Genomic DNA, 14,415 nt, shown 5'->3' on the forward strand with positions numbered 1-14,415 from the left:
AAACAACTTTAAATGTACTGTCATATACTCAGGAGCCATCATTTTCTGTTGAGAGTGAAAGTGTTAAACATCACTTTTTTCAAAAGTTCTTAACCAGTGGTGATGCATCATAGTGCTAGCCAAGTGTGGGTCAGTAAATGATGAATTCAAAAAACAGAGTAAAGAATTATTAAATTTGTTGCAGTACAAGAATGTTAACAACATTAGACCACTTGGACTCTGAACTTTTCAAATAATATTCATGTAAAGTATGCTTTAACCCACTCATATACACTGCTATCAGTTTCAACATTTTAGTTTAGATGAATTGTGTGCCTCTCATCTTCTCACTTTCCTCTATTCTGATTGCATACTCTCATATTCCCGCCTCTCTCTCTCTACCTCCTCTCTCTCTCTCTCTCTCTCTCTCTCTCTCTCTCTCTCTCTCTCTCTCTCTTTCTCTCTTGTGTGTCTGTGTGTGTCTTTCTGTCTGTCTCTATCTCTGTATCTGTCTGTCTGTCACTCTCACTCTGTCTCTGTCACTTACACACATACCTTTTAGATGAAATACACACTTAAAATGGTGATTATTATTACCGATAATCTGATGGATTCCAGTTTTTGACACTGTCTATATTTGTGCATGCACACATAAGTAATGGAAATGTTTCATTATACTCCTCAGAATTGTAAACTCAGAAACAGTCTATAATGTATAAAACCAAATCATCATATGCTTGAAAATAATGTTAAGAAGTAGCAGCCTTATTCAAATAAAGTTCTTGTTATAGTAAATGGTAATTAATAGGATCTTATTATAAAAATATATTGCTTGAACTAGTATAAGCCAATTGGAAGTTGCCCAGTGGTTCATCAAAGAACCTGGGTGAGGATAATAAGAATCACACATCAGAACACCAACAGGAGAAGAACAGGAGCTAATATTCAGGGGACAATTCCATGCAATCTCTATGTCCTAGAAAGTCACTTTTTAATGTGAAATCCCATGTGAATGGAAATAGGAAAGCTATAATAAAAGATACGTGTTTGCTTTATAAGCATCCATGCAGGTATTTCTTTCCACACACATTATCTAAAATTCCTAACCATGTGACATTATTTTTTTTAAGAGAAATTGCAGACCTTATAAACTTTTACAGAAAAGTTCAAATTTAACTTTTCCACTTTTGGAAAATTAAGGTAGGTTTTATATGATTCTGCTTTTTTGTTTTTTGAGGCTTTTTAGGGGGTTTTGTTTGTTTTTTCTGTTTTTAATGCTTATTGATGTGGTGATAACATACAAAGTTAAAGGATGGCTTAGGAACTAGACTTCAGAGAATACTAAGTGGTCCCATCAAATCTGTCCAATACGTAGAGTATCTTGACAACCCTGCTTGCATTTCCTGAGGCCTCCCCAAACCAGAGACAGCCAGGTGAGACCCTATCTCCCAATACCTTAACTACCATCAAACCCTATGGCACATCCCGCAGTGGTGAAAAGCACCCTGGCAATGAACTCCATGTTGTTGCCCACAACAGTACCTATATTCCTAGAGGCCTGCCTGCACTAGAGATAACCAGATGGCTAAAGGCCAATATAAGAATACAGTCAACAAGAGTCAGGTCAATATGGCACCACCACAGTCCACCTATCCTACTATCAAGCCTTGGATATGCTAACACACCCAAAGCACCAAAAAAAAAAAATCATGAAGATGGTAGAGGCCTTTAAAAAGAAAACAAATAAATGCCTCAAAAAATACTGGGAAATATTTTTCTATCATCAGCTGGAACTGAAGCTGCTCTCTTTGTTCCTTTTCAAAGCTTTGCAGTCTTGGAAGACAATGTCCACAGCAGTACGTATGCTTCTTTGGTTTCCAAATATCTCACTAGCTTTCTAGATGAATTATTCACATTTATTTGTACATCATCTTGCTTCTAGAAATATAAAAAGGTCTAAAAAGTCTTACAAAGGTGCATGACGATACTTGCTGTTAAGACTGATGATACCCAGTTAGATTTCCTTAACCCATGTGGTAAAGTAAAAAAACTAATACCTGCAAGTTTGATCTGATCTCTACCTAAGTTTCCTACCTGGCCCTCTTTCCTTTCTCTATCATCTCTCTCACAAATGCAAATTAATTGATTGATCAATTAACTAATTAATAACATTGCAATCGCCTTGTAACTGCTTTGATTTACTTATTCTCAGTTATGATCTCCTGGTCCTGGGAAGAACAACTTATCCTGAATTTGACACTTATTAATCCCATGCATGAGTTTACAGATGTAAAACAAATGTAGCCACAATTTAAATATTCCTATAAATTGCATTCTTAGCTATGTCATTGGCAGTATTGACTTACTATCTGCATAAAGCTTAGATTCATTTTTACTATGATAAAGGACTATATGGGAATATTATGTCATAACCTAAACATCTTTCCTAGAACTTAAATATATCCTCCATTTATGCTTGGTCATTGTCACACACAATCTCACTGTGAAATTATTTTTCAACCCTACCCTACAAAAGTATGAGGGCTGAATTCATGACTAATGTAATGACCCAGAGCACCACTGGCAGATGTCTCTAATTTCCAAATTTAGTACAGTTCACTTGTCTGTTTAAAATACTTTTATATTTCATTGATTTTGGCCTTTTTTATTTACTTGTTTTTATTGCATGTTGACTGCTTTTTATAGTGGTCTAAAACCAGTTTTTATATGCATCTGAGAGAATACATAACTCAAAAATAAAAAGCAAAGGGTGTATAAACTATCATAGGTATATTGATAATATGGCACTAAAAATAAATTACCTGTGTCTTTCACATTTCAGCTTTCATACACCATTTTAGTCTGTGTATGAAGTAAAGGATAATTTTGTTATTGTCTGATTGAAGATACTTGAATGTTTCCATCTGGTTTTTCACAATTTTATGTTGAAAATGTTATGACTGTATGTTTGTACTTATAAACATATCAGTTTACCATATTGATGCTTTATAATTTATTTTAACCCTACTACAATTGACATGTAAGACTTTCAAGATTTTAGAATGTGCTAAAGATTTTAGAATAAATATCTTTTGGAAAATCTAGTCATCCGTACATTTTATGATGATAATGTCCATTTACATTTATTGTTATATTAATACTGGATATATTCTCATGTAATATTACTTATAATAGGCACAATTGAAATAATGAAACTAAAGAGAAAACATAGAATCGTTTTCAGTGAATAGTAAAAACAAATAAGAAAGATATTATAATATTATAGGAAAAGAATCCTAAAAGGAAACACACGTGTGTGTGTGTGTGTGTGTGTGTGTGTGTGTGTGTGTGTGTGCAATCAAAGCATTGGTACAGTATTAGACTATCAGAAGAGTCTAGAATCCCAAAATTCCAACCATGACAAATATAAGGTAAACCTTAGGGTTAAAGAATGCAGAAAATTCTGGAACTCAGACCCAGATGCCCTTCAACAGAGGAATGGATTCAAAAAATGTGGCACATCTATACAATGGAGTACTAATCAGCTATCAAAAACAATGACTTCATGAAATTCATAGGCAAATGGAAAGAACTAGAAAAATATCATCCTGAGCGAGGCTACTCAATCACAGAAAAACACACTTGGTATGCACTCATTGATAAATGGATATTAGCCAAAAAGCTCGAATTACCCAAGATGCAATTCACAGACCACAGGAAGCTCAAGAAGAAGGATGACCAAAATGCAGATGCTCCCACTCCTTCTTAAAAGGGGAAAAAATAACCATAGGAGAGGATATGGAAGCAAAGTTTAGAGCAGCAACTCAAGGAATGGCCATTCAGAGCCTGCCCTAATGTGGCCCATATATATATATATATATATATATCTCCACCAAAACTAGATAAGATTGCTGAAGCTAGAAAATGCATGCTGAAAGGGACCAGATATAGATCTCTCCTGAGAGACATCCAGAGCATGTCCAATACAGAGGACAATGCTAGCAACAAACAACCGAACTCAGAACAGGACCTCCTTGGGGGGAATTAGAGGAAGGATTGAAAGAGTTGAAGGAGCTTGCAACCCCATAAAAACAACATCAACTAACCAGAGCTTTCAGGGACAAACCACTACCGAAAGACTACACATGGACTGACCCAGGGCTCCAAATGCATATGTAGCAGAGAATAGCCTTGTTGGGGCACCAGGGGAAGGGGAAGCCCTTGATCCTGCCAAGGCTGGACCCCAAGTGCAAGGGAATATGGTGGGGCAATAAGGGGGATTTTTAGGGGAAATACCCATATGGGGGAGGGATTGGGGATGGGGGCTTATGGACAGGAAACCCAGAAAGGGAATAAGAATTGAAATGTAAGTAAAGAAATATATCTAATAAAATATTTTTAAAAAAAGAGACTAGGTATTGTTCTCAGCCCCACGGTCATGAAGCAGTGTGGGGTATCTCTTTTATCTAGCCTCAAACTGATCTTAGCTGGGATTCCCTTTGTGAAGCAGAAAATCACTGGTTATCAAGACTTCCATCACATAGGAATATGCAGGTTGCTCAGCTTGGCCTCAAGTGTTTCAGCAATTTTCATCCTCTTCCAGGAAGCCTAGGTCTGAAAAGATTACCTTTTTTTCAGAACAATGACAAAAATAGAAAACAAAACAAAACATGAAAAACCCATCTATCATTCATGATATGATTGCTGACAGACATAAGTCACACACTTGAGTTGGCTGAGAAGCAGAGTTAGAGATGACTTCTCTCCATTAGGGATAGCTGTGTAATTGAGTATAAATATCATAATCATGTGAAAAACTAGGGCCAATATGCAATCTTTACAGCTTAGCACACTAGCCCTTTTTTGTGAAAAATAATAAAATGATGCTCGTGAATGGCTAGTTTGAGAACATCTGAACGAATAGTTCAAGGACATCTGAAATCCCAATGCAATTCACATGTTCTAATCCTATCGATACATAAATTATAAATGGGTATGTGTGCCTTTTAGCAAATGAACTTTATCTTAATAAAAACAATCTTGTAAGCAGAAGCACAGTGATCCATTTAGAATGGCAGTGTCTGAATTAGAATAGATATATTCATTTATATATCACATGAAAATATTAGAATTATATATTCTATACCATTAATTTATATATACATATATGTATATATGTATGTATGTACATAAAGTTTTATATAAAGCATTTGCAAAAGAAGACAATTGTGTATGTTCTCAAAGGTAAGACCAACAGTTTAACTGCATCATACTTTGATTGTGTTCATAAGCTTACCCAGAGAGGACAGAGAGAAGTAAGTGGGAATGGTTGGGTGATGTTCTTCCTTTCAGTGGACTGTGAAACTGCCCAATTAGTGGAATTTACACTACATAATTCTGATTAAAATAACTCAGTTCAAGTGGAAAAATGTTCTTTACAAACTAAAATTAAGACATCATAACAGAAAACATTAATTAATTACATTTGACAAATAGAAGGTACAAACACATGCCAGGTTTATGCCTCCATAAGACACCTAAAATGATAATTTGTCCCTAAAATTTATAAGTGTGCATTGCTAATATTTATCAATGATACTATTCAAAGTATGGGTCTCCACATATTGTGTTTAAAGCTAAGTTTCCTTTTGAACATTAGTTAACAACAAAACAAAGCCACTGCAAACAGCGAGTCATTTTAAAATCTAAGCATCTGGAATGCGAAGACAAACACCTAAAATTGTTGGATAAGTGTTACAAATGTGCATCACAACTCAGGAGCCATCACATTCAACAGAAACACAGTTAGGAAGAGAGAAAAAGGCATACACATGTTTAGCGCTCTAACAACTGAAATAGGAGAGAGAGTAACAACACAGAGATGAAGGTCCACTCAGCCAAGGTATAGGGGGAAATATTTATAGGAAACTTAATTATTTTGTAGATGGAATAATAGATAGATAAAGTCACTTTCTTGTTTCTATGCTTTCTACAGAGAAAAACCAAAATAAAAACTATGCAGTAGACGCCCAATAATTTTACAAACACTAAAATTCTCCATTTACTCATCAAATTTCTTTAGTGTTATTTCCACAATTGGTCCTGCAAACAAGGAAATCATTTTCTTCAGCACAGCATGTTATATAAACACAATTTCAAGGACACATTAAACTTAGAGAAGACAGTATATTCTGGAGTACATAACTACATTAATTATAAGTCAATGCTCATAGCCAATTTCTGAAGACTATATCTAGTCACTAAAAACAAGCAAATTTCAGGACTAATTGTGGAATGATTTCTCATTTACTTGGAATTACTAAGTGTATTTAAAGGGAGTAAATTTATTTCAATATTCCCCTTTTTTGATATTAAAGTCTATCTCCTATGGAGTGAAACCCAATCAGTATTGTCTCTCCCATAATGAAGAAAATGTGGCTTATGAGGAAGGTATATAATAACTAAAACATAACCCTTGAAATATATAGGAATATTTAAGCTCAGAGTCATACATTTGTATTTAAAAAAACTCAGTCAACAGACTTGACAATATATTAATATTAACAATCATTCCAAGGGGTAGGGCAGTTAGACTCATCAGAATGCCAATAAAACCAGTTAGTATAAAAGTGAAAAGATCTAAAGGAGCCAAAACCATCCAATGGAAAAAAGATAGCATTTTCAGCAAATGGTGCTGGTTCAACTGGAGGTCAACATGTAGAAGAATGCAGATCGATCCATGCTTATCACCCTGTACAAAGCTTAAGTCCAAGTGGATCAAGGACCTCCACATCAAACCAGACACACTCAAACTAATAGAAGAAAAACTAGGGAAGCATCTGGAACACATGGGCACTGGAAAAAATTTCCTAAACAAAACACCAATGGCTTATGCTCTAAGATCAAGAATCGACAAATGGGATCTCATAAAACTGCAAATCTCCTGTAAGGCAAAGGACACTGTGGTTAGGACAAAACGGCAACCAACAGATTGGGAAAAGATCTTTACCAATCCTACAACTGATAGAGGGCTTATAGCCAAAATATACAAAGAACTCAAGAAGTTAGACTACAGGGAGAAAAATAACCCTATTAAAAATGGGGTTCAGAGCTAAACAAAGAATTCACAGCTGAGGAATATTGAATGGCTGAGAAGCACCTAAAGAAATGTTCAACATCATAAGGGAAATACAAATCAAAACAACCCTGAGATTTCACCTCACACCAGTGAGAATGGCTAAGATCAAAAACTCAGGTGACAGCAGATGCTGGCGAGGATGTGGAGAAAGAGGAACACTCCTCCATTGTTGGTGGGATTGCAGACTGGTACAACCATTCTGGAAATCAGTCTGGAGGTTCCTCAGAAAAATTGGACATTGAACGCCTGAGGATCCAGCTATACCTCTCTTGGGCATATACCCAAAAGATGCCCCAACATATAAAAAGACACGTGCTCCACTATGTTCAAGCAGCCTTATTTATAATAGCCAGAAGCTGGAAAGAACCCAGATGCCCTTCAACAGAGGAATGCAGAAAATGTGGTACATCTACACAATGGAATATTACTCAGCTATCAAAACCAATGACTTTATGAAATTCGTAGGCAAATGGTTGGAACTGGAAAATATTATCCTGAGTGAGGTAACCCAATCACAGAAAAACACACATGGTATGCACTCATAGATAAGTGGCTATTAGCCCAAATGCTTGAATTACCCTAGATGCACAGAACACATGAAATTCAAGAAGGATGATCAAAATGTGAATGCTTCACTCCTTCTTTAAAGGGGGAACAAGAATACCCTTGGCAGGGAATAGAGAGGCAAAGATTAAAACAGACACAGAAGGAACACCCATTCAGAGCCTGCACCACATGTGGCCCATACACATACAGCCATCCAATTAGACAAGATGGATGAAGCAAAGAAGTGCAGGCAGACAGGAGATGGATGTAGATCTCTCCTGAGAGACACAGCCAGAATACAGCGAATACATAGGCGAATGCCAGCAGCAAACCACCGAACTGAGAATAGGACCCCCGTTGAAGGAATCAGAGAAAGAACTGGAAGAGCTTGAAGGGGCTCGAGACCCCTTATGAACAACAATGCCAAGCAACCAGAGCTTCCAGGGACTAAGCCACTACCTAAAGACTATACATGGACTGACCCTGGACTCTGACCTCATAGGTAGCAATGAATATCCTAGTAAGAGCACCAGTGGAAGGGGAAGCCCTGGGTCCTGCTAAGACTGAACCCCCAGTGAACTAGATTGTTGGGGGAGGGCAGCAATGGGGGAGGATGGGAGGGAACACCCAAGGAAGGGGATGGGGAAGCGGATGTTTGCCGGAAACCAGGAAAGGGAATAACACTCGAAATGTAAATAAGAAATACTCGAGTTAATAAAAAAAAGTGTAAAGATCTGCGCATAAACATGCTCAGTTAAACACAAGTTCCAGAAGAGCACAGCTGTTCCAACAACTGTGGAGGGGAAATACTTGTGTTTTCCCTTTGCAGTTAATGGTAGGACGTTTGAATCATTAACGAGAGAGAGAGATTCAGTAGTGTTAGATCCTTACACTACATTATTAAAGCATACCTAATGAAAGTATCAAAATCACTCATTTGCAGAGATCCAAATCATTCTGAAATTTTTCATTCTATCTAAAATTCATAATTACTGTGTTAAATATTCAGATTATCCCTAACCCTTAATGGAACATGTTTCAGTAGCAATATTCAAATATTCAGAATTCTAAATTTCAATTCAAACCTGGTGCTTCCAAATTTTATAGAGTTGTCATTCTATCATATATACCAACCAAACTTTGAGGCAGGATGAAGCGCCCACCCTGACCAGCAAGGAAGACGCAACACCGTCGGACTCTTCTTGGCAGCCTTTATTGTAGGAACACCTAATTGTTAATACGGGGACCCCGAGGAATAAAGGCACTTGTCTTATATATAAAACAGACTGTGGCTGTAAATTTGTCCACTGGGGATTCGTGGAGTATGAAATAACCTATTTAGCATGAATATCACCCTGGCCTTGTAGGTGCTGGAGGTATGCCAACACATGTGCTGTGGGTGTTTACCACAAACGACCACCGGATGTCGGCGCCATCTTTAGCCGCTCCCTACAGCAGGAAACCACAGTTAAATACTCTTACATCATAAACCAGAAAAGGGCCAGTAAGTTACAGGAATGGTTATTGTGAATTGAGTTTTATCATCTCTGAATATAAAATCTTTAACAGTTTGGTTCTTTCCATTGTGGGGGAAACTGAGAATATGGGTGCACAAGAGTCAGAGGGTCCTTTTCTTCTACCATAAAAAGAAGTAAACTCATAAGAGATGAGTGATTTGAACAATAAAACATATGAAAGTGCAAAATTCTAGGGAAAAAAACAGTGGAACACAACTATGGGAGTGTGTTCTTCTCTATCAAATAATTTACTCTCAAATATTTAATGCACCAAATATCTAAGTAAAAACCATATTTAAATATGGTTTAGTATAGTTAGTAAATATGGTTTTGTATCTAATGCATAGATTGGAAGAAACATTAACTCAGCAACAGAACAACACAATTTAAATAAATGCCTAAAAATCCTAAATGCTGAGTTTTTTTTAATTAAACATTAAAAATAGCTTACAAGTACATAAAAGGTCATTCAATATAATGAATCACTAAGAAAATGAACACCACAAAGACATATGAATAAGATAGGTTATTAAAAAAGATGATAGGTCAGTGGTGGCTTAGCTATGAAGAAAAGGAACCCTATCTTGCACAGTAAGGGTGAAGGTTAAAATTAGAACTGCCATTATGGTAAATAGAATAGAGTTCTCCACAAAAGATAATTATAAGTATCGTCATAGTACATCATGAAAATGTATCTTCTTTGCACCCACAAAAGAAACTCAATTACTAACTGAAAAGTTATAATGGTGGTATATAATATGAAATGTATGCTAAGAACAGGCTCTTAAATTAGGTAGATGAGAGAAATTACTAGAAAACAGATTATTCAGTCTGGTTTTATTTCAGGTGAATTTTGGAAAATATGATAACAGAATCAGCCTGCTAAAGCTCTTAAAAAAAGATAAAGTGTAATATACAGAAATACTGGGGAAAAGTTCGACAACAGGGACATCAACTGGCACAGATCACCTTTAAAGTAGAAGGTCAAAAAGCCAAAGCAACAGCAAATTCTGACAAAGCAAAGGACCAAGGTTAGAGGCTGTGTAGAACACCTCAGCAGAATCCTACCAGAGAACCACCTTGAGTGGTTGACAATTATTTTACAATTAACAGCAATCAGAGGAGAAGTTCCATCTGTACCCAACATTTATATAAAAGATATCTGTAATACAAAGAGCATCGATTAATCACTAGTAGAATCAGACAAATAAGAATACATTCTCCCCTTTTTCTAAGCTTCCTTCTCTTTGCCTCCATTCTGTATCGTTCCATAAGAGGAGAAGAAACATAGGTGGCAAGCCATTCCTCACGGTACACCCCCCCCATATGTGGGAAGGAGAGGAATTAGATAGTGCACACAACATTTTGATGTGTACACACATTAGCCTGACATCCCTTAAGCTGTGGGATGGAGTAAGATGCTGTCACAGAGCAGGAATGTTCTGAAAAAATAGAGCATTCCTGAATTTGGTCATTTGAGTTTCTAAAATGCTTTGAAACACTATGGCAGACTCCCATGTTGTGTCTTCCTACCTTCTTCTATCTTGTTCAACCAATCCCCTCCTCACACACTTGCATGCACACACATTGCACTTCAGTAGGATTGACATACATGCAACCTTTTGGAGTATCATGTCATGGCTCCCCATGTAATTCACTGGTAAGTGTCACCTTCACTCTTTATCAGCTCTCTATATTTGACCATCTCCTACACCACACTGAAAGCACAGTTAATAACTTCCTTTTCATGACTAGGTTAACAATATCTAACAACCTGCCTGGATGACTGGATGTCAAGAGTAATTGCTCCCTGGATGAAGTTGAATGGATGGATGAGTGAATGAATGAATGAGTGGGTGAATGAATGAGTGGATGAATGAATGAGGGAAATCACAGGAAGTAAAACATACTGTAAGTATTCTGAGTAGTGAGGTTCTGAGCAGAGACAATGGTATAAACAGAAGCAGATGTGAAAAGATAATGCAGGTGTTAATGCAGATGTTCTTCTTATGCACAGAAGCCTTAACCCTTGATCCCTCAAGAAGTTCATGGTAGGCACATGTGTATTTTTATATTGTTTTATGTGACTCTAAATGAGTCAGATTACACAGATGAATATGAACACATGACAAGTAAGCTTGTTGTCTGGAATCTGGAATCTGGTATTGTTGTAAAGTTCTATTTGGAATATTTATGTATCTTTGGGACCTCATTTAGCTCCAGCAGCCCTCCTGGGCAGACTGTGATGACGTTCCCAGGCCATCTTCCCTGTGCATGGCTCTAGTAGCAGTGAACTTCACATTTCACTAAATGGAGAGTGCATCTACAATTTGTGATATAGAGGTCTGTTCTTCAGCTTGACAGTCTCCTGCTAAACTTTTTCCCTGGAAATCTTGAGAATTCTAGATCCTTTGTCCATATTCCCTCCACTAACATGTCTACCCCTAAAAACTTAAGTAAAACCATTATCATACTATTATGCATTGAGTAATCTGAAGACACACCCTGGTTATATGTAGATACCTCTGGTCTCAAGTCCATCATGGACGCAGCATCTTTTAAATCTGTCGAAATATATGGACACAACTACGCCTTTTCACAGCCCAAACTGCGGTAAACAAGACAATGATCTATATGACAGACATAAACACACACACACACACACACACACACACACACACACACACACACACACAGAGAGAGAGAGAGAGAGAGAGAGAGAGAGAGAGAGAGAGAGGAGAGAGAGAGACAGACAGACAGACAACCGAAAAACAGAAAGACAGAGACAGAGACAGACAGAGAAACAGAGACACAGAGACACAGAGGCAGAGAGACAGAGTGTCAGAGAGGCAGAGACAGAGACAGAGACACACACACATTTTAAGAAAACTACAAAGTGAATTACAAGAAAAAGAAAAATTACTATTTTGAAGATTCCCCCCAAAAGGCACTAGAGAAAGTTAAGTTTGATATTAGCCTTGACTACATTAAAAAAAAATCCAGTTGGCAAAGCAGTAGATCAGTATAACAAGTATGGAGAAAAAAATGTGTCCAAGGGCAGCAAGCTGTTAGCAATGATGGCATGTTCAGAGAACAGTGAGAAGTTCAACGCAATCTTTAAAAATAAAGCCTCGCTGAGAGTTAGTGCCGTATAACTGCTGCCCTCTGTGCAGGCTCCTTCTCAGCCACGCTGCTTAAAAAATGTTGCCTCCATTCTTTCTCTACTTCCTCACTTCCCACATGCCTCCGCCCACTGCAATCTGGCCGCTTTCGCCACCACCAGCAAACACCTCCTTGTTCTTAATCTAATGACATATTTAAGCATTTTTTTCTCAGCTTTGCCACAGAAAAGGGGGTAGTTTTCATCTCACCACTTCAGCAATATTCTTTAAGATGCATCTTCCTCTTCTTGTTACTACTGTAGAGATCCCACCACAGGACCTGAGACCATCTCATGCCCACCAGTCTATCTGTAGGATATGTCTTAGAGAAAGTATGGGTGTTTGTGGCAATGAGTAAATTTAATTCTTCTTCATTTATATATGCAATTTCTGGATTGCTTGCTTAAAATCAAAGGTTCCTCCAGACTTGCAATCTAGGAATCAAGCATTCGGTCTCTGGACTTTTCATTCACTAATTTATGTTTAGAAAGAAAGCATTTATTTTGATTCACAGTCTCAGGGTAGAGCCCATCACAGTGAAAGAGCCTTGCAGTCAGAGCAGAAAGCAGCTGATGGTGCTGCACCCGCAGTCGGGAGGTACAGGGTGATGGGGACCAGTGTTAAACTTCTTTTTCAGTCATGTCTGGATTCTGATTTTATTTGAAATATGTACATTCTGTAATTTATGCGTATGTGTCTCTTTGTTGCTGTGTTCCGTGTGTCTGCCACCCATGTATCAATTTGTAAAGAGGCCAGAAAATGGTGTCAGAGCCTCTGAAACTGGGGTGTTCTGGCAGTTATGAACCTTCAAAGGGAGTGCTGGGAACCAAATCCGGGTCCTCTGGAAGAGCAGTAAGCACTCTTAACTGACGACCCATGTCTCCAGTCCTACAAGTTTTAGATTAAAATGGACTCGAATTCAAGTAGCCCATTTCCTATAATTGAATAGGAAGTAACTTACCCAACAGAATGGGGAGCATGGGAAATGTCATTCAGTCCAAAGGAAACCAGGACATCGAATATGGATGTTCTAAATTTACAAAACCCTTCCCGCCCCCTGAAAAGTAATGGGTGGACTCATTCTAAACTCATCTTCACTTACTCTTTTTTTCTGGATTTGTTACCTTCCCCCCAGACATTCATTCTGCATTTTTTCTTCAGCTTCTACATCCAGTAGGTCAAGAAGTCATCACTTGCATACATAGCGAAGTTTAATTAACTGCCTTATTTCTCGTCTTCTACCACCATCTTATCCTGTCCCACCTCAGCTGACAGTCATGTCTTGGCTAAGACGGTCTCTTTCTAGCTTATTTTTGCTTCTCCCCACATCTGACATCTATTACAGGTTTCTGAGGACCACACGGACTCTAAGGTACAAGTCTACCAATGAATGTATCATACTCTCAACCTAGTGCACATCAATTTTGAGAGGCACCAGGGAAACGCCTAATTTACTAGAAACTCCAGACTATCCCAATAATATATTTGTGATTGTTTTAGTTTGAGAAGCATTTTTACATGTTTTCATGGGGCTGGAAAATATCTGATGTATGAAAGTGCTCTTCAAGCCTAAACTTCTCATATCAAAGCATCAATAATAAGCTTGAAACTAACTTTTTTTTTACTTTTTCATTTTACACCCCACTCACTGCCCATGTCCCTGTCAGCCCCTCCCTCAATATTTCCCCATTCCCTTCTCCTCTGAGAGAGTGGCTCCCCCTAGGTATCTCCCCACACTGACACTTCAAGTCTCTGCAAGGCTAGATGCCTTTTCCCCACCGAGGCCAGACAAGGCAGCCCAGCTAGAAGAACATATCCCACACCCACATGCAAACCAAGCTGCACATCTCCTATAATTGTGCAGGGAAGTCTTGGTCCAGTTCTTTGGATGGTGGTTCAGTCTCTGGGAGTCCCAAGGGTCCATGTTAGTTGATTCTGTTGGTCTTCCTGAGGAGTTCCTCTCCTCGGAGGGGCTGCAAACTAACTAAAATGCCAGTTTTAAAGTTGGCAAAGATGCTAACTTCAATTCTGATACACACCGCATCCCAAGTTCCCTGGACCAATTATACCTGCA

At 37.9% G+C, this 14,415-nt stretch overlaps 1 protein-coding gene across 1 annotated transcript in view; it reads right to left on the bottom strand.

Moving 5' to 3' along the window:
* The window catches only part of Gabra2 (gamma-aminobutyric acid type A receptor subunit alpha2), a 135,226-nt gene that overhangs the window by 53,467 nt on the left and 67,344 nt on the right, over positions 1-14,415 (bottom strand). The gene's annotated exons all lie outside the window — the stretch shown is intronic.

Source organism: Rattus rattus, chromosome 11 (genome assembly GCF_011064425.1).
Source record: "Rattus rattus isolate New Zealand chromosome 11, Rrattus_CSIRO_v1, whole genome shotgun sequence".
NCBI lineage: Eukaryota > Metazoa > Chordata > Mammalia > Rodentia > Muridae > Rattus > Rattus rattus.